We start from the raw sequence: 19,410 nt of genomic DNA on the forward strand, positions 1-19,410 counted from the left end.
AATAATGACTAACAACTCCAGTTTATTAAGGTATCTCCATTAGCCTTTATGGTACTGGACCGGAAAGTCTGTTATACTGGGTGCGGTTTGAGGCGTTGGGATGCCACTTTTGAGAAAACATTGGTTTAACAGCTCCAATGCACACTTGTAATTCGCGTAGTGATTATGGTGCTCATTGCAGGCATATTAGCCGCTTTTGATGTTGAATAGCCTCGGTCGAATGCAAGATGTATTTAACATTCGCATTCAGGGAATGTTTTAAAGCAGACGACTGGAGTAGTTTAAGGCGTTAGCTTTTACAACACTTACTGCCATGTTTGTTGGACGCAGCTCCGTCTGTTCGTAAAATAGGTAATGGTAATTGCAGGCACGTGTGCTTTTTTAACGTCCCTTTAAAAAGAGGACGGTAAAATGCTCCTCCCAGCACCAGGCAATTGAAGGCAACACGGGAGACACATCATGAGACGTCAAGTCAATTGAAAGTAAGTGCGAAGAAATGTGACCGTGCATCAGTTACCATTTCAACTCGCTGAATATTATTACTCTCACGAGCTGAAGGATATATAGCATCAGTTTGATGTTGGAATGTTGACAGTTAGCGGACGTGCAGCCCAGGTTTTTCGTTACGAGACACATGGAACGTAACATTATATTATTTTGTTTACAGCCGTTTACAGAAGGGCAGTCAAGCGGTTCCACGTAGCAGTGGCAATCCGACGTCTTATCAGAAGGGGCTGTCCCCGCCACGTGATCTAGCGAACTCCGTCAATTAACCTTTGCTTTCGAGTGAAGTCATCGCCCTACGCGTAAGTGCCTCTTTCTCTGCAATTATTCCATTTATGCCCATTGCAATGTGTATAACATTGTTGCATTTTTGGGAGGTCGTAAACACAACTTGAAAAGGATGAAAACAAGAGAAAGAAGGAATTTAAAAAAAAACGTTAAATATGTGCCACATTAATGGGCGGATGGGCGTTAATGGACCAATGTGGGTCGAGTGTCCATGTGCACGCTAGGTAGGGCATGAGAATAGTCTCTAGCCCTCCACTAAGGTGGTAATTTATAATGCGTCTTTTTTCTTTTTTTCTGTTTCTCTGTTTCTATTAGAATTACTATTATAAGATAGGTTTTTTTAAGATGACACTTTTTTGACGAACTCAAAGTATTGAATGTGGAATGAAGCTTGATGAACGGCATTTAGAGTTGTGTTTCTTTCAGAGCTGTAGCAAGACAGTGGCGCCGGTGCGCGTGGTGGTCAACTACAACGGTGGGTCGTTTGATTTCGGAAACGAGCCTACAACAACGTGAACTGGTTAAATTATTGAAGTTATCACGGTTAGTCAACCACAGGAGATTAGGCGCTCTAATGGTATGATTATATGTATTAAATAACAGCATTACTTATAGCTGTTTTTTATGCTGTCCCTCATATGGTACTAGAGGAACATTTCCACACAAAGTTTAAGAAGACCAAGAGAACCTGGTTGTCGAATTTCCCCTGAAGAAGTTCTGTCATTTGTCTAACATTGTTATAAGAACGAAACATGTTGGGCATTGTGGTTGCTCTATTAATAGGCAACTTTATGTAAAAAATTAATTAAATTAATGAGAACCTTTTATTTAAAAGGATTCATTCAACAGGGGCACAAACTGGCTAGAGGGAGCAATTCAGAACTTGAGAGCTCTCTGTTTTTGTGTATTCGACAGGAGTCTACATAACTTTGTATGGTGAAGAGTGAGGTTTAATATAGGTATGAGAGGTTTGTGAGTGATAAGCAAGTACGTTTGCACCCTGAGAGCGCTTTGTAGCGTATTACGAGTTTCAGGTGTTTGAATGTTTACATTAATTGCTTTTTGGGATCATGAAATGTTTATATGAATTGTTTAATACATTTAAAAAAAATGTATTATCTTAATAAAGTCATGTGCTATAATGTTCTAATTTTTTAGTGCCTCAGTGTATTTTTAGTTAACAAACACAGATTTGTGTTTGTGTAGTGTTCCTCGCACTACCTATGGGGTATGGCATGAAGGCAACAGGATTCCTTAGTCTGGAAGTTTGCAGAAGCCCTTGTTAGGGGGGAAGAATCCTGGAGCCATCTAATAATTTCCCCTCAATCTTTTGTTGTATACGTGTGTAGATTCTCATTGGCTCCTTGCATACAATACTACCGCATGAAGGTTATTCCCCGAGTCTCTTTTGGCCTAGAGTTTCTTCCTGATGTGTTAACATCGTACTTAAAGATAATCGAAGCAATTGTCTGGCGTAATGTTTTGTTCTTTATCCCCAAATGCATTCCTATCGAGATGATACATTATGAACTCAGACTGCAATCACTCTAAAGCATTATGTATTGGAAAAAGTTGTCTCTGTTGAGAAAATGTTTATCGAGGAAAATATATTCCATGTATTCATCATTTAGGTAAAGACCAAAAAGGGAAATTTATGAGCTCGCTCAAAAAGGAAGCTGAAATAATTCTAACGAATCTGGGGCGCTCAATAGTTATTCTTATTAAAACTTAAAGGCAAGTTACAGAAATGCACATTTCATGTTTTAGCTGTCCCGTATTTGGGCTTCATTCTCACCGCTGATGGGATTTCCATGGATCCAAGAAAAGTGACCGCCATATTACATTGGGAAGCTCCCACTTCGGTGAAACATCTACAGCAATACCTTGGCTTAACCAATTAATTTTTTTTCAAAACTTTATGCAGACACAATCACAGTTTACATGGCATTGACGGCATAGTTGCTTCAAAAAGTATCTCATATTCAGTTCTGAGTAGCTGTAATAGCCAATTTCCACCTAGGGACGGAGGTTGTGCATTTAAGTGATTCAGTCCAACTTCAATTATAACATTTTCCAAACCTTTCAAACCTCCCCACCACTTCCCTTCCAACCTTATCCCCAACCGGTATGGTTCCAATGTCTGTGTTACTTGCTGATTTCGGACTATCCACTCTTTAGGAATAGCACCTGATTTCAATTATCCCCTGTTCCCATTTCTGTGTCCCTCAGTTATGTATCGCTCTCAGTATTGCTGGTCTGTAATACTGACCTTACCTGTCCTTAAGAAACTCGAGGAATGAGTCCCATACGGACAGACATTTCTGATGTTTGCCCTCTCTCAGGGCCCTCACCTTTTCCATGGCCATTACGCTCCAGATTTCGACCCACCAACATGCTCTTATGGGACCATCCGCATTTTTCCACCCCTGGGACAGGGTCATTGTTTCCGCCATTAACAGGTGGGTGATGAGGGTAGCTTTGTTACTGGTTGCTGCGTAAACTCCTTCCACCTTTGTTCTCAGAAGTACTACCTTTGGTGTGGGCGACAACTGTTTCCCTGTAATATCTTTTATGTGTCCTAGGACCTCCTTCCAATATATCGTAGCCTTAGGGCATGACCACCACATGTGGTATAGGTCTCCTATGCCACCGTATTGTCTCCAACAAGTGGGGGGGTGGCAGGGATTCATTTTGTGCAACCTATGAGGGGTTAGGTACCACCTGTAGCATATATTGTACTGCTATTTAGGAAACAGCATACATTTGGATGCCTTTTGTGCCCTCCTCCAGATTTGTCCCCATTCCTCCTCTGTGATGGGTTTGCCCAAATCCCTATCCCAGTTGTCCTTGTATGAGAGTGTATACCCCATTGTGCCTTATCTAGCAGCTTATATAGCCTCGATATTGCCCTTGTCGTCATACCCTCCTGCAGAGTCAGCTCCAACCCTATCGGGGTCCTCGTGGTCGCCTTCCTAACCTTCTTCTGTGATAACCAGTGCCTAATCTGTATATCTGTATATCTTTCCCTTATGCCAAATTTCTGCTTGCATTCCTCAAATAAAAGAGGGTTTTCCCCCTGGAAAAATTCCTTTAAGTAGATTGTTTGTGCCTGTCCCCACTGATGACAGAACCTGGTTTGCTTGCCCGGGGTAAAGTCCTGATTATGTGCCTTTGGGGTAAAGGGTCCTAGACCCGGGGTGATGTGGCGCTTTCTGAGGGCTCTATCCCATCCCCTTAGCTATGTTTTGATGGCCTCTAGGAATTGTCCTTCTGCCCCTCTGGCCCTTACTCGCAGCGCGTGTATCATTTCCAGAGGGATAGCAGTCACCCCTTGCTCAATTCCAATCCAGCTATTTAGTGTCTCTTCCCATCCATTTCAACATTGGTGGCAGCCCTCCAGATAAGGTGCGTACTAGGCCTTTTTACGCATGAAAATCTTGTAAATACGACAGCATTATTATTTTCCTGTGTACATTTACACACATGTTTAGAGCAGAGGGCAGTGCAAAGGTCAAGTTACTTGAAAGAAGCCAGAAGGCTACTTTTGATTTTTATCTGCACGGATTTAATTGCAAGCCAGGGATAAATGCCTCTGAAACGGAATGTATTTCTCTGAAGCTAGAGAAATAATGAAAGGTGTATTCTGCCACAATGCAGAAAGATGCTGCATCGTAATGATTTCCATACAGGTTTTGCACACGTTGGCTGGATGTCACATACATTTTACTCTCTTGCAAAGAGGCAATGTCATTTTTACTCTCTTAATATCACATTTACTTTCAAAGTTTAAAAATAGGGAGTAAAATACTCCCACCTCATCTGGAGCACTGATTTGGTGCTATTTGCGTGGCCAGGATATTCCTCTCGATATTGGGAACCCAAAGTCCCTTTAAAACTGATGGCCTCGTCAAAACGTTCTTTTGTATTCTGGGTTTTTTCCCGTGCCACACGAAAGTTGTTAACTCTTTCTGTAGTGCCTTACTTATCTTAGGGGGAATCTCCACCGGAAGGAAACCCACCACATAAAGCAATCTGTGTAGCAATGTCATCTTCAGTGCCGCAATGCGTGTGAACCAGGATAGTTCCTGGGCATCCCATTTGTGTAAGTCTTCCCTCAATTGTTTCCACGGGGGTGTTATATTTGCCCCGTACAGACCTTTGTAATCCTTTGTTAATTGTATCCCCAGATATTCTATTGCCTCGCTTTCCCACGTTAAGGGGTACAATGCCCTCAGTTTATAGATCTCTCCCTCTTCTTCCGTTATGTTCAGTGCCTTAGATTTAGTGAAAATATGGTGAACCCTGAAATCCTAGCAAATTCTTGTAGCCTATCCATGGGTTTTTTGGTAATGTGCTTGTAAAGTCTTAAAGGAAGAGCAGAATGTCATTGGCGTATAGTGCTATCTTGTGCGTTGCCCCTCCACAGATCACCACCACCACATTTTGGACCGGCCTTATTATTTCAGTTATGGGCTCCATTGCCATGGCGAATATTAGGGGGTATAGGGGACATCACTGGCGTGTACCTCTCTGTATTTTAATTTGGGCTGTGGTTTTCCCATTGACCATGAAGGTCGTAGTTGGGAGTCGAAGGTTTTCTAGGACCATCCTAATGAAATTGGGGTCATAGCCAAATTTCCTCAAGACCAGCTTCAAGTATGTCCAGTCTAGACTGTCAAAGGGCCGTCATGCATCTAATGCCGCTATAGCGAATTTTTGCCCCGTCCTAATTCCTAGGTCTATGACATCCACCGCCCGCCTTATGTTGTCCTGCGTGTGCCTCCCCATTATAAAGCCAGCTTGGCCCTCGTGATCATTTTGGGAAATACCTTCATCAGTCTTGCGGCAAGGATTTTAGCATATAGTTTGGCATCATTATTGAGCAATTATATCAACGGGTAGCTTGTTTAATTATTAGGACTGTGATTGACCTTCCCATGTCGGACGTGAAGGTACCACTTTCCCTTATATGATTAAAAAGTTTAGTTAGTGGGCCCAGTAGTTGGTTTCGGAAAGTCTTGTAATATCCGTGGCTTAACCAATTTTTATTGGAAGTTTGTTGACCACTTCTCATTTTGGGTAAAACCTTTAACTGACGTACTTCGAAAGAACCACCCTTTTATCTGGTCTGACCTACAGGGTAAGGCATTCAGAGACTTGAAGAAGGTGTTTCATGAAGCACCGATATTTAGTCAACCTGACACGACTCTTTCGTTTGTAGTGGCAGGGATGTCATTTCACCAAAATGCCAGGTGTAGCGGAAGTGACATCACACAACCCTTGACCCACTGATGACATCACAGGAAGTGATTTTATTTTCAAATTTGTTTATTGGCATTTGTTATTTGGTACAACCACAAGGTAACCAACACATCTGCAATCAAAGGATAAGGAGCTTTGCATCTTAAACAATAACAACTTAACATTACAACATTAACTATCTCCAAGTGTTTTCTTTCCCGATAAGCGGATGAAAATCACAGGAAGTGATGTCATTTGACCCGACCCAGAAGTGATATTGCGGGAAGCGATGGAACACGACCTTTCACTCGTTGACAAAACAGGAAGTGGCATCACATAGCATTGTACACTACAAAAAATATAGTTACAATATCACTATAATGTGGACACACAGCCATTTAAAACGCACTTGTTAGGCGCTTTATAAATGGCATATCATATCATGTACATTTCATACAAAAATGGATCGCCATATGTATCGTTAAGATCAAGGTGTATAGGCCCCTATTACCAAATTACTGTGAATGCAAGCAGACGTCCATGACCAAATGGTAATGATGTGTTATTATGTAGCACTTACGCTTAAGCGCTTTATATAGAAAAAATATACACCCAATATCACCCAACCTGTGTTGGTACTAAATCATCGACCTCAAAAGGATGAAAGGCTGAGTTGAGTCATTTAAGAGCAGACTAGATCAGTGACTCACCCCCTGAAGTGTGCCTGAAATAAACCTTTAATGAGTCTAGCAATTATTGTATAGAATTCCAGAAAGACACATTATTTGGTATTCCTATTCTTTCTTATTTAGGGTCAGTGCTGAAAGTGTTAGACTTGTGGCACTCCTGTTCTTATTTTCTTCTTTTTTTAAGGAGCCTGAACACGAAAGCCAGCCACTCCAGACGTAAAGAGCCACATGGCGCTGGCCACAGCCCAGGAGTTTGCATTACCAAAAAAAAAATATATGTTTTTTTTAGAGGTCGCAAGGGACACCACAGAGGTCGCAAGGGAGACCTCAGAGGTCGCAGTTCCGACCTCTGGTGACCCGTAAATGACGTCCCTGTGTAGTGGAGGCAGAAGCCTCAGAGGAAGCAATTGGAGCAGTCCTCCTACAGACCCACACTGACTTGTTGGAACATCCTATAGCTTATCTTTCACAGACTCTAACCCCTAGTGAATTGAATTATTTGGTATTAGAAAAGGAACTGTTGGCCTTGAAACAAACCTGTGTGGAATGGAGACATTTATTGATGGGAGCTACTCATCACTTCGAGTTCCATACTTACCATAGAAATCTGCAAGCATTACAAAATTTGGAGTGCAGAAATAGTAGACAGGCCAGATGGGCCTACTTTTTTGCACAATTAGATTTTTGGATTACATATATTTCTGGTGCTTGTAATACCATTGCAGATGCATTGTCCCGTAAAGAAACCGTAATCCACCTTTATAAGGTACTCCCAGAAAGGCTACTGGCCTCAACTTTGTTTCTGTTTTTGTCAACTACTTCTTCCAGGTTGTTCTTACAGCTACCAAACAAGAAACTGACGACATGATAACTGCCTTGAGACTACATAAACGTCAGGGATTCCTTTATAAGGATAACATCTATTTACCCTCAGTGGAATTACAATACCAAGCCCTTCAAATGTTTCATAACCATAACGTAGTTGGACACAGAGGACAATCTAGGACTAAGAGGGCCTTATCTCACTATTTCTCATGGCCAAAATGGCAACAAGACACTGAAAGGTATGTATGGTCCTGTACACTATGCGTCCAGAACAAGAACATACCTCAGAAACCCATCGGAAAACCGGAACCTTTACCCTATGTGAGAAACTCATGGTGGTAACAAGTAAGACAGGCACAAGTGATCACAGTTCAAGGGTATTTATTGAACAATTAATTCTGTATGCAGGTTGGAAAAATGCCTATTCTAAACCTAAAACTAAGATGGGAGCAAGTGTCGACCAGGAAATGAAAAATAAGGCAGTCTTAGTGTGGCGGTGTGTCAAAATAAAAGGGGCCTATACTAAAAAACCTATTGCCAAACCTCACAACTAATACAAAAAAGGGGTGTGTGATTGTTCTCAAGAAAAGAAGTGTTCTCAAATAATAGGTCCGGATGCGGTGGCTTGGGTCTACCTTCCCCACATTTTGGACACGGGTTAAGATGGGAGCTTAGAGCACAGTAAGGTCTCAGGCTTCTCCAGCACGAGACAACAGTTCAAATGCTCTCTCAGGACCGTCAAAGGCCATGTTTCGTTTCCTTTGAAAGTCTCTTACCTTCGGGCCTGCTGTGTTCAAATAACAAAAACCAAAAGTTCCTTTAACCAAATGAAAGTTCTTTAGGGTGTTAATGATTCACCCCTGGGTCCCACTCTTCTGGCCGCTAACCCTTCTCAATTGTAATGCACAGTTCAGATTGGGTGACGGTTTCACCCCTGGGTCCCCCTCTTCTGGGCGGTGACCCTTCACGTATCGTATTCCTCAATTTATATGTCAATGCTCTTCTCACTTGAAGTTTGGTTGATAGCTTCACCCCTGGATCTCCTTTAGTCGGGCTCGGACTCCTCTTGACTATCAGTACTTGGGTGATGGCTTCAACCCTGGATCTCCCTCTGCTGGGCTTGGACTCCTCTTGACTGCTAGTACTTGGGTGATAGCTTCATCTCTGGATCTCCTTCTGCCGAGCTTGGACCCTTCTTCTCTGGCATCCCTCCTTCGGGATCACTCTTACCGTCTCTTATCTTTTGCTTTCACTTTTCTCAATCTTGGGTTGACAACTATCACCCTTGGATCTCCCTCTCCCGGCCTCCGATCCCTCTTGATTCTTAGCCTCCCTTCACTGCGTTTACTGTGGCTCTCGATCAGGGTGATAGGGGCTCACTCTGGGTCCTCCTCTTCTGGGCGTTGATCCCTCTTTACTTTCAATGTTCTGTTTTTACACAGTTTACTGTTTGCAGGATTCACTTCCCTTTCTTTCACAGTGCTTGTAGATCAAAGTCTTTCGATTGTACTGGGATTTTGCTCGATCCTCTGAATGACACTTTGACTTATTTCGCTGGCCCTTCTACGGCCTCCACGTAATTGTAGTTTCTCTCAAAATGGGGATCAACCTGAGACCTTTGAGTTAGCACCCATGTGGTGCCGGTTTCCCTCTGCAGCTGGTCTCCCCTTAACACTTTTACAGTTCATTCACAGTTCCTTGAACTTGGTTAAAACTTACCACTTTGCGATTCTTTCACTCAACACAGCCCAGTTCTTACGCTCCCCTCGACTCACCGGCTCCGATGAACCACTTGGCCCTTTGATGTTTCTGGAGTCAAGGCCGATACCACTGGTGAGGAAGCTTCCCACGCCCCTCCTAATCGGCATAGGTTTACCCCATGTACCGACATCTGCCTCAAGACACTTGGGCTATTGTTCGTGGTCTTAGGCTTTCTTCCTCAAAGTTTCCACGGGCCTGGGATGAAAAGGGCAAGGTCACTTCTCTCCTCGCCACCCTCTCGATTCCTGCCGCCTTTCTCCTTCGCTTGACCTGCCGCGTCGGGTTAGCTGTCTTGTTGTGCTGTCTGCCGTGCTCGCCTCGCTTGTACTGTGCCTTTTTGCTCCACCTTTTATCCCTGTGGGTCCATCAGGTGTGTGTGATTCAGGTTAATTGCCTGACTCTGCCTGACCCTCGGATTGGGACATTTCAGGTACACGGTTTTAATCAACCATCGTTTGTGGTGTGCGCAATTGTTTGTGTTGGAAAAGGGGAAGGTTTGAATGTCAGAACATCCTACAGAGTCAGAAGGGATGGGGTGCTCTCGGACCGGTGGGTTTTGGAGGGTTTGTTAAATGGACGAGAATGACCGGGATGGAGAACAGAACAAAGGGGATTGTGAGAACGGTAGTGTTCTGGCATAGTGGATTGGGTGTTCGGAAAATGACAACTAGAGGGACGCGATGGGGAGGGGTTGTGGGAATCGTGAAATGAACAAGGGGGATTGTGGGAACGAGGGATAGAGAGGTTGGGGGTTCGTCTTGAAAACACCAGTGCGCTAGTATCACCACCTTTAGATTTCTTGTAACTGATTGTTGAAAAAGGAGAAGGCCTGCTGTGTTATTACTTCCAATGGGATACCCCTAACAGAGCCCAGATCAGTTACACATTTATCAAATTGGTTTTTGGAAGTAACATACAACTCGCATGGCCTGGATTCTACTTTTCGGTCAAAAGTATAATCATGGATACAGTTCAGTTAGGTAGCGTAAAGAAAATGTAATGCTAGGGTGAACAGCTGACACGTGTTTCGACCATGTGGGTCATTCTCAAGGCTGTACAGCACATAAACGAAACAAAGACATTGGCATTAAACATAAGGAGTGAATAACAGAAAAATTATGTTTTTGTTACACAAATGTAGACAGTTGTATGAATGATAATAAAGAGCGAGCATAGATAGTGTCAAGTCAAACAAAGAGATGGATAATACCAATACAAATTAGTAATAATGAAAACAAATCAAAGAAAAAATTATTTGAAAATGAAATAATTTAAAATACCACAGTTCAGGGGTTGAAGTTGGGTTGGACGGATGCCTACAAGAAAGAAAGATTAACACAGAACAAATGCTAAATTGGAAAGCTTTCAAATGTCATAGACATGAGTCTCTTTACAAAAATGGTGAAACACCTGACTTGCCCTAAGAAAAACACCTGAATGGAGTTATCAAGGGATCTCCCTATATTTTACTTTCATTTCCATCCAGTTGGTGACATTCATTGTTTACCTGTGACGTCACGCGCATGCTTTACGCATGACGTCAACCATTGTATTTTCAATATGCCCAGCATTCATTTATATTCTGTCAGGCTCCTAATTGGGAACCCTCATTGTACATAATTTCTCGTAGTATATTCTCATCTGGTCATCTTACTTTAATTTCCATCCAGTTGGTGACGTTCATTGTTTACCTGTGACGTCATGCGCATGCTTTACGCGTGATGTCATCACGTTATTGCGTCGGACTCCCCCGGACCTCTTCAAAATGTCTTCATTCACTCAACGACGCCCTCTAGAAGACGTCGTGCTATAGGGATCGAACCCTATTACTTATTTTATTCCTTACACTTTGGCAATTGCCATTAGGGGTGAGTCCCCTCTCTCTATAAGCACTAGCATTGTGCCTTTTCTCATACCATTAGACTCTCTCATTATTCATTTTAAGACTCCAATCTGACATGTTAGAATTCATTGTTTACTACAGCAACATTTTCGATTCTTCCAGTCCCATGTTTTCCTTATACAGGCACGTATTCTGGTTATATATGTGCGCTGGCGGGGGGCGTGGCCTAACAGCCATGGAGTAGGCAGCTCTTCCCGTGAGCTGCTATAAATCCGACAAAGATCCTGATGCGCGAGACAATAAAGAAGGCTGGAATGGTGAAAAAACATACATGCAGCTGTCGTAAAATGAAAAGCGCAGAATGAGCGTATGACAAAGCGAAACTGATGAGCAAATCGTCAGATATGGCCCTATAAGTGCAGAGACGTGACCCAGCGAAGACGGCACCAAGATGGCAGAAGGAATTCGCCAGTGCACCCGACGGGACAAAGATGGAGCTCAACGCACAGCGCAATGGACCAGAGGCAAACCGGCGTGTTAGAACACATTGCGGGTGAATGACTAGCCTTACACAAAGTGAATACTACGGTGATACACTGTTGCAGGCTTTCGTCGAAGACCCGGCAATGCGGACCGCTGTAAGATAAGGAGTTTCAATGGAAGCGGGCTAACGGCAGCTGTGCGGGGCAGCCCCGTGCGCACCCGGACCTGCATGTGACATGAAATCGGCCCTGAATAAGCAAGTGTGTCGGCCCGTATGAGCGGGCGATTGAGGAGGGGCAAGCTTCCGGCGCTAAAGATCATTGCCACAGTACATGAACAGTGTGGAACTAAAACTTCTAGACAGCCGGTACGCGGCCACATATGGCTGGCAGGAGCTCATCAGAGCCGACACCCACATCAGGGGTGTCTGCCTACAAGCTGGGTCCGGGTGATCCACGTACATTGCAAAGGGGACGAGCTAATGAGAGGCAAGAGCAGTGCCGCAGATTACTGCATGAGGCTAACTGAACCCAAGCAGGGGAGGCTCAGGTGGAAGTAAGCACTGTGAAGGATTGAGAGATGATAGAGAAAACAAAATGGAAGTGACAACAAAGCATTAGAGAAAGGCTCTGCAATAACATTAAGAGCAATGCAGATTTGATGAGAAAGAAGATACCAGTCAGCAATATTGTCAACATACGCTGCCCAAAGAAGGAGAGGCAAAGCCCAGATGCCATGGTGCGCGCAGCTCCACGCAAAGGAAGAGAAGTAAAGGTTGTGCAAAATAACACACGCAGAAAAGGTTAAGCAAACGGAGACCCAAAGGCCATACGAAGAGCGACAAAGCAGCACTGGGGCAGAATTATACTGAATTGAATCCCCACCGAATCGCTAAACACAGAAATTTCCTAGAGGGAGCGGTTGCACCTGGAACAATACCCCCCTGAGCTGATGCTCATAACAAAAACAACTAGGAACAGACTGTAGAAGCCAGTGGGGGTAACCACAAGAATAAGAGAGGGCTGCAAAAACAACACGCACTACAAAGAGCTGGGGAAGCGAGCATGTTGACGCACATGCTGCGGTGCAGCGTGGGACAATAATTACAACTGTAGCACTGAGTAGGTGCAGCTCATGAACAGGTGCTGGAACACTGCCTAGAAACAACGAACACCAGGGCACACTGATACCTACAACAATTGAATGACGACGGGAGAGCTGGCCGAGGAAACAAGGAATAAGTGTCCCAAGGAAGGTGATAGAAAAGACTAACAACGGCTAGCCCATGCAAGGTACACGGATCAGCTTTGCAGAAACTCCCAGACAGCCAAAGAAGAGATCGGAGGAGGTACCGAATAACATAGCGCAGTGTGAACCAGAGAGACGGCGAGAGAGATAACATCCAAGGCCAGTAAGGTAAAGGGGAAGCAGCCTACGATGGATATATTTACTAAACCGTCGCAATCACCGGAAGCAGCCGCACATGCGAAAGGTGACCCATGCGGGATAACCACCCCGCAGCGGGACGATCACCAGATTCTGGAAGTCATAGCTGAGCTCAAAGCTACATGGGGGAGCAAGATAGACACGGTCATGGCGGAACTAAAAACAGCTCTAGAATTCAAAATTGACACAGTCAGTATGGACGTCAATCTTTGAGACAGGATGTAAGAACATTGGCAGAACGCACAAGCGGCCTAGAGAGCAAGGTGAAGACCAACACCGACGTCGGCATTGCCAACGCTAAAGAGGTCCATATACTACAGCAACAAGTACGCAACCTGGAAAGTTGTGCAGAGGAAGCAGAAGGACGAGCGAGACGCAACAACATACGTTTGGTTGGCCTACCGGAAGGAGAAGAAGGCCCGGACCCCACTGACTACGTGGAGAATATGATAATCCAGGAGATTGGGGCAAGCAAACTCTCCCAGGGGTTCGCAATTGAACGCACGCACAGGGCCCAAACAAGGAGGCCCCAACCTGGGGCACCACCTCGCGCAAACATAGCAAAGATATTAAACTATAAAGACAGGGAAAAGATCCTGAAATTCTTCCGGAAAGGCGGAACGATAACGAGGGCATCAGTGAATGTTACCGCATACCCAGATTACACCATGCTAGTGCAGAGACAGCGCTATAGTTACGTGGCAGTGAAGAGAAGACTGCGAACAGCCAGATTCAGATACATGCTGCTGTACCCTGCAAGGTTAAAGGTCCTTCACAAAGGCAAAGATCACTTTTTTGACACCCCGGAGGAGGCGGTATGTTGGATGGACACTCAAAGCTGTCCGGTTACAGAAGGCGGACAGGAGCGAGATGGACAGGATAAGTGATACAGCGCCATGTTTAAGATTGCTGGGCGCGGGTGTACCGGCATTAATAATTTTGAAAGGCGGACTAGTTGGACTGGAATATAGTAGCATGCACATTGAATATGAGCAGTAAGTGCACAGTGACCATGAGCAGTATAGGAGACACTTGTCGTAGTCAACCTATCCCCAATAGGAAGAGTAGTAGGAGCGCCAGTAGGGCGACATCTCCCTGCAGGGCCCTGAGTATTGGCAACGCCAAGAAAAAGGGCTAGATGTGGGGGTGCCTGAGATCCAGGATTGAACTGGGCATCAGTTGGGAAGGGGGGGGCGGGGAGTTGGAAATTGAGTTGGGGCTGGGAAGGGAGGGGGGGAGGGAAGTCTGGGGAATTGGAGGGGTAATGATGGGGTAGTTTAAGTTGGGGAGTTAGGTTAAAGGGGAGGGATAGTTTGAAGTTGGGGAACCAGCCTGCACGCATGAACGATGGTCTACAAGTGTGAATGGAACACTTGCGAGGGGTGGAGTGGGAAGCTATTGGATCATGGGAGACCTTAAAGTGATCAAATGGTATGTTAGAGGGCTCCATAGATACTTAAAGAGGAACAAGGTTATGATGTATTTGCGCAGACAGAAAATAGACATAGCCCTCATCCAAGAGACTCACCTCACAAAAGCAAGATTGGAGGTGATCCAGAAGAAATGGAAGGGGACGGTTGTTGGTGCAATATATTCAGTTTATGCTAGAGGGGTGATTACTTGGATAGCACTGCATGTCCCATTCCAGTTACTACAATCCACAGTGGAAACAGATGGGAGAATGGTTGCGATAAAGGGGCTGGTGGAAAATAAAGACATTTGCATTATAAATACATATGCCCCGAACCAGGACACAGCGGCATACTTTAAGACCCTATGTAACAAAATGAGTATGCACTTAGGGGGGGCGGTGATCTGGGGAGGAGACTTTAACAGCACACTAAACCCAAAATCAGACAGATCAGATGACAAAATAGACAGACCCACCCAGGCTGCCAGGGCGTTGCAGTCATTGCTGACGGACTTCAGGTTCGAGGATGTATGGAGGGTGCGCCGCCCGTGGGATAGACAGTATTGACATTATTCCACCCCACAGAATTTGCACACTAGGCTAGATTATATGTTTGCCAAGCAAGAGCTTGTGACAGAAATAGTGCAGAAGGAGTACAAAGCGAGGGTCCTATCAGACCACTCACCAATGGTCCTAATATGGCAATACCGACCCCCAAGAGCAAGGATACCAACGTGGCGCCTCAGAGCTGAGGCATTAAAAGACACAATGTTTAGGGAGGATTTGAGAGAGGAAATAATAAGTTACTTTGAGACCAATACCGGTAGTGTGGAGTCAACTGGCATGCTGTGGGAAGCCTTTAAAGTGGTAGTGAGGGGATAGCCATATCTAAATCCAAGGAACTACAAGAAGGGATATTGACTGAAATGTGAGAGGCGGAAAAAGAACTAGAAACAGCGTTGAGCAGAGAAGGTAACACCAAGTAAGACGGTGAGACCATACTCAGGCTGCAAAAGAAATTTGCTGGACACTTGGATAGACTGTGCAACCGAAATTATAAGAAGTATATAGAGAGACAGCATGCAGGTGGAGATAAACCAGGGAGGGTGCTGGCATGGTTATATAAGAGCAAGACCCCCAGACCTACAATCAGAGCAATAACCGAAAGAAGATGGACGCATAGTGGACACCCAAGAGGGTGTGAATTGTGAATTTTAGAGTATTTTCAACACTTGTATGGGGATGAAAAGGGAAGCGATAGCAGTGAAATAAGGGAGACACTGGAAGATATAGGCTTGCCACGAATCAGTGCAGAGGAGCGAGAGGCGTTAGATGCCCCGATCACTCTAGAAGAACTAGAAGAGGTGGTAGTGCAGTTGCCCACCAGCAAGACTCCGGGGGCTGATGGACTCCCTAGCGAATTTTATAAAATGTACAGAAATGAGGTGCTCCCCACGATTTTAGCGATGCTAAATGAGGCATACGAAGCAGGAGGGCTGCCGGAGTCCCTAGGAGTTAATTATCATACCACTCCCTAAACCCAATAAGCCTGGTAAAGATTGCAGATCGTTCAGACCGCTGTCAATGCTAAATCAGGATAGCAAAATACTCACAGCTGCCCTTGCAAACAGAATGAGAAGGATCATTAATACATTAATGCACCCCGACCAGACCGGATATGTCCCAAATAGGAATATAACCAACAACCTTGGATGACTTCACTGATTATTGAACATGTGGAAGGGGACGCGGGCGAAATGGCAATTGTATCGTTAGATGCAATAAAGGCCTTTGATTCAGTCAAATGGCCTTGGCTGCTTGCAGCCCTGACCAATTATGGGATAAGGCCTGGGTATCTTAAATGGGTCAAATTATTATATAGCGCACCGCTGGCCAGGGTTAAAACGGGAGCAACAATATCGGAAAGGTGGCAACACAGTAGGGGTACTAGACAGGGATGCCCGTGGTCCCCCATGTTGTATATCCTAGCCCTGGAGCCTCTGGCGATATACCTAAGGCAGCAGTATGACATAATAGGAATCACCATAAAAGGGGAGCTGCACATAGTCTCCTTGTATGCTGACAATATGCTGTTGTATATACGCTACCCCGACGAAAACCTCCAATATGTTCTGGAAGTGATGGAGCGATTTGTGTCGCTGTCCGGCATAGCGGTGAATCCCAAAAAACCATGCATATTCCCGCTGGGTAGATACAAAGGGATCCCGCTAGATCAATTACCTGTTTTACAAATTCCAAGGGAGGTCAGCACGTTCCGATATCTTGGGATAGATATTCACCATACGGTGGAGGCAGAACACTAACATAATACTGAGAAAGCGGTCAAGAACATCGAAAATAGTATGAAGTTCTAGGTAAAGCTCCCCTTGGCGATGATGGGAAGAGGGGCAATGCTGAAAATGGTAGTTCTGCCAAGACTACTGCTCTATTTTGGGAACATACCATATCTGATACCAAGGCGATTCTTTGCTAGGATATACAGCATATGTAGGGAATTCCTTTGGCATGGGACGAGGAACAGAATTGCCCTCTGGAAGTTACAAAATCTGCACGAAAAGGGGGGTCTAAAACTGCCAAACTATGAAATTTACTACTTAGCAAGCCAGCTACAATATGTGGCAAAATGGTTATCAGAAGAAGCAACCTCAGAATCTAGGTTGTTTAGACTGGAATGTGCCCCATTCTTCCTGAAAGAGATGATATGGCTGCCCAAATCAGATATGAAAGAGCGCTCAAAGATGATGATATTGGGATGGGAAATATGGCACAGGGCCTGTCAGATAATGGAGAACCCATCCCTGTGTTCCCCGCAAGTGCCACTAGTCGCACTGACGGGAAAAGGAAGCCAACTAATGATGATGATTAGGAGGCACTGGGAACCAGTAGTGGTAGAAACAATGGGAGGCATATGGCAAGAGGGGAGCATAAAAGAATTTGGGACGTTGGTGGAGGAAACGGGATTACATATGGGACAATATATTACATATCACAGGATGGTGCGGCGAATCAAAGAGACATGGTCTGAAGTAGTACTAGAGGATCAACCAGACGCCACCATAGACATAAAATTGGACATAGCAGAAGGAGGGCACAAGATATGTAGAATATATGAGCTGCTAATGTCCAAGGTGGGGAAGGAAGTGGTACAACTGAGACAGGATTGGGAGGAGGAAGTGGGTGCCTCGATGAGTGATGGGATGTGGGAGCGAGTCCAAGGGTATCATAAGCAAGTGTCAAGAAATGCGAGGTTACAGCAAATACAATTGTATATAACCCACAGAGCATATGACACCCCAGAGGATAGCTAAATTTAAGAACACAGAGCGACAAACATGCCCCAAATGCTGCGAAGAAAACGCCGGGATGACGTATATGTTCTGGGCATGCCCAGAGAGTGAGAAATTCTGGGCAGAAGTGGCACATCGACTAGAAGAAAAATGGATTAAGATAACTGTGGACACAGCATGGGCATGCCTAGTAGGAGGGTTTCATAGACCACGCAAATCTAAACATGTAAGTAAACTAAAGGATTTGGCATATATACTTGCGAAGCGTAGAGTTGCCATGGGATGGAAGGTATGCCATAGACCAAAGATAGAAATATGGTGGAAAGACCTTCAGAAATAGGCAGGTAGCTGAAACTGCAGTATGGCAGGAAGCCAGTAATACCGGAGGGGATGAAGAAGCTGAAACCTTGATAGCCTGGAAAAATCTAATAGCTACACTGTTTGGGCCCATACAGGACGGGTCAAGCGACCAGGACCCAGCAGAAGACATAGAAGAGGGAAACCCTTTGCAAGATGAAGAAGTAGAATGGGATGTAGAGTAGGCTCGAGACGGGGTGAGGGAACGGAAGGCACAGTCGAAATTGTTTGAGTTGTATAAAATTGAAATAATGTGATATGTACTGCAAGTTTGGTTTTGTTTGGAATAAAATCAATAAAATTGTTTAAAAAAAAAAAATATATATATATATACGCGCTGGCGCGTCCATTGATCAAATTGGACTTACTCCTCAATTTCAACATTTTGCAAACACTAACAAATCTGAGCCCTATTCTAGTCCAACCCCGTAATAGTAAATTGTGAGGGGTAACCATCTACACAGACTGCGCTAACTACCAGTTAATATACTCACTAGATGTGGTAAGTTAGAGCAGGGTAGATGGGGAGTATTCACAAAAAGGCACAACTGATTTGTGGTTCAATTGGTTTATGGTTCAATACGCCCAACTCTTTTTAAATTCAAATGAGTAATGGTACATACTGAATTATAGTTTCAAAAGAAAAAATGATACATTCTTGGTACACCTTATCACAAATTGTGAGGTACTTGGTACTTGAAACAGATAAATTCAAGGTAGTGTCCAAAATGAAATGCATACAAACAATGCCCAGAAATACAGAAAATGCCAAACAATGTCAAGAAATACAGAAAATGCTGATTTATAGTTTCAAAAGAGAAAATGGTACATTCTTGGTACACCTAATCATAAATTGTAAGGTACTTGGTGCTTGAAACAGATAATGCCAAGAAATATAGAAAATGCCGAAAATGGCAACCAATGTCAAGAAAAACAGAAAATGCCAACACGTGTTTCAACCTATAAGGTCGTCATCAGGGCATGTAGATACAAGTAGTGCGTTGGACTATAATGCTATTGCTAAACCTGAACTGTATTCATTCCAAAAACCTGCCAGGGTAGGGGGAAGCGTGTCAGAGCAAGGAACAATTGGAAAAGGGAGAGAAAAATAAAAGCATGGTATTAGATTACTACGTACATACCGTGACTCTACTAGTAAATATGTAGACTATATGAATAGAGCATACCTTGTTATGGTTTTTCTAAAATGGATTCATAGTTAAACTATAAAAAATTAAGCAACGGATGCTTCCC

At 44.2% G+C, this 19,410-nt stretch overlaps 1 long non-coding RNA gene across 1 annotated transcript in view; it reads left to right on the plus strand.

Annotated features, from left to right (window-relative positions):
• Positions 1-673: 673 nt before the first annotated feature.
• LOC138565950 (uncharacterized) overlaps positions 674-19,410 on the plus strand; it is a 161,471-nt gene continuing 142,734 nt past the window's right edge. The window contains exon 1 of the long non-coding RNA XR_011301730.1: positions 674-806. This is a non-coding gene — a long non-coding RNA (uncharacterized lncRNA). The remainder of the gene's footprint in view (positions 807-19,410) is intronic.

This window comes from Ambystoma mexicanum, chromosome 2p (assembly GCF_040938575.1).
Source record: "Ambystoma mexicanum isolate Mex_15411 chromosome 2p, UKY_AmexF1_1, whole genome shotgun sequence".
NCBI classification, from domain to species: Eukaryota; Metazoa; Chordata; class Amphibia; order Caudata; family Ambystomatidae; genus Ambystoma; species Ambystoma mexicanum.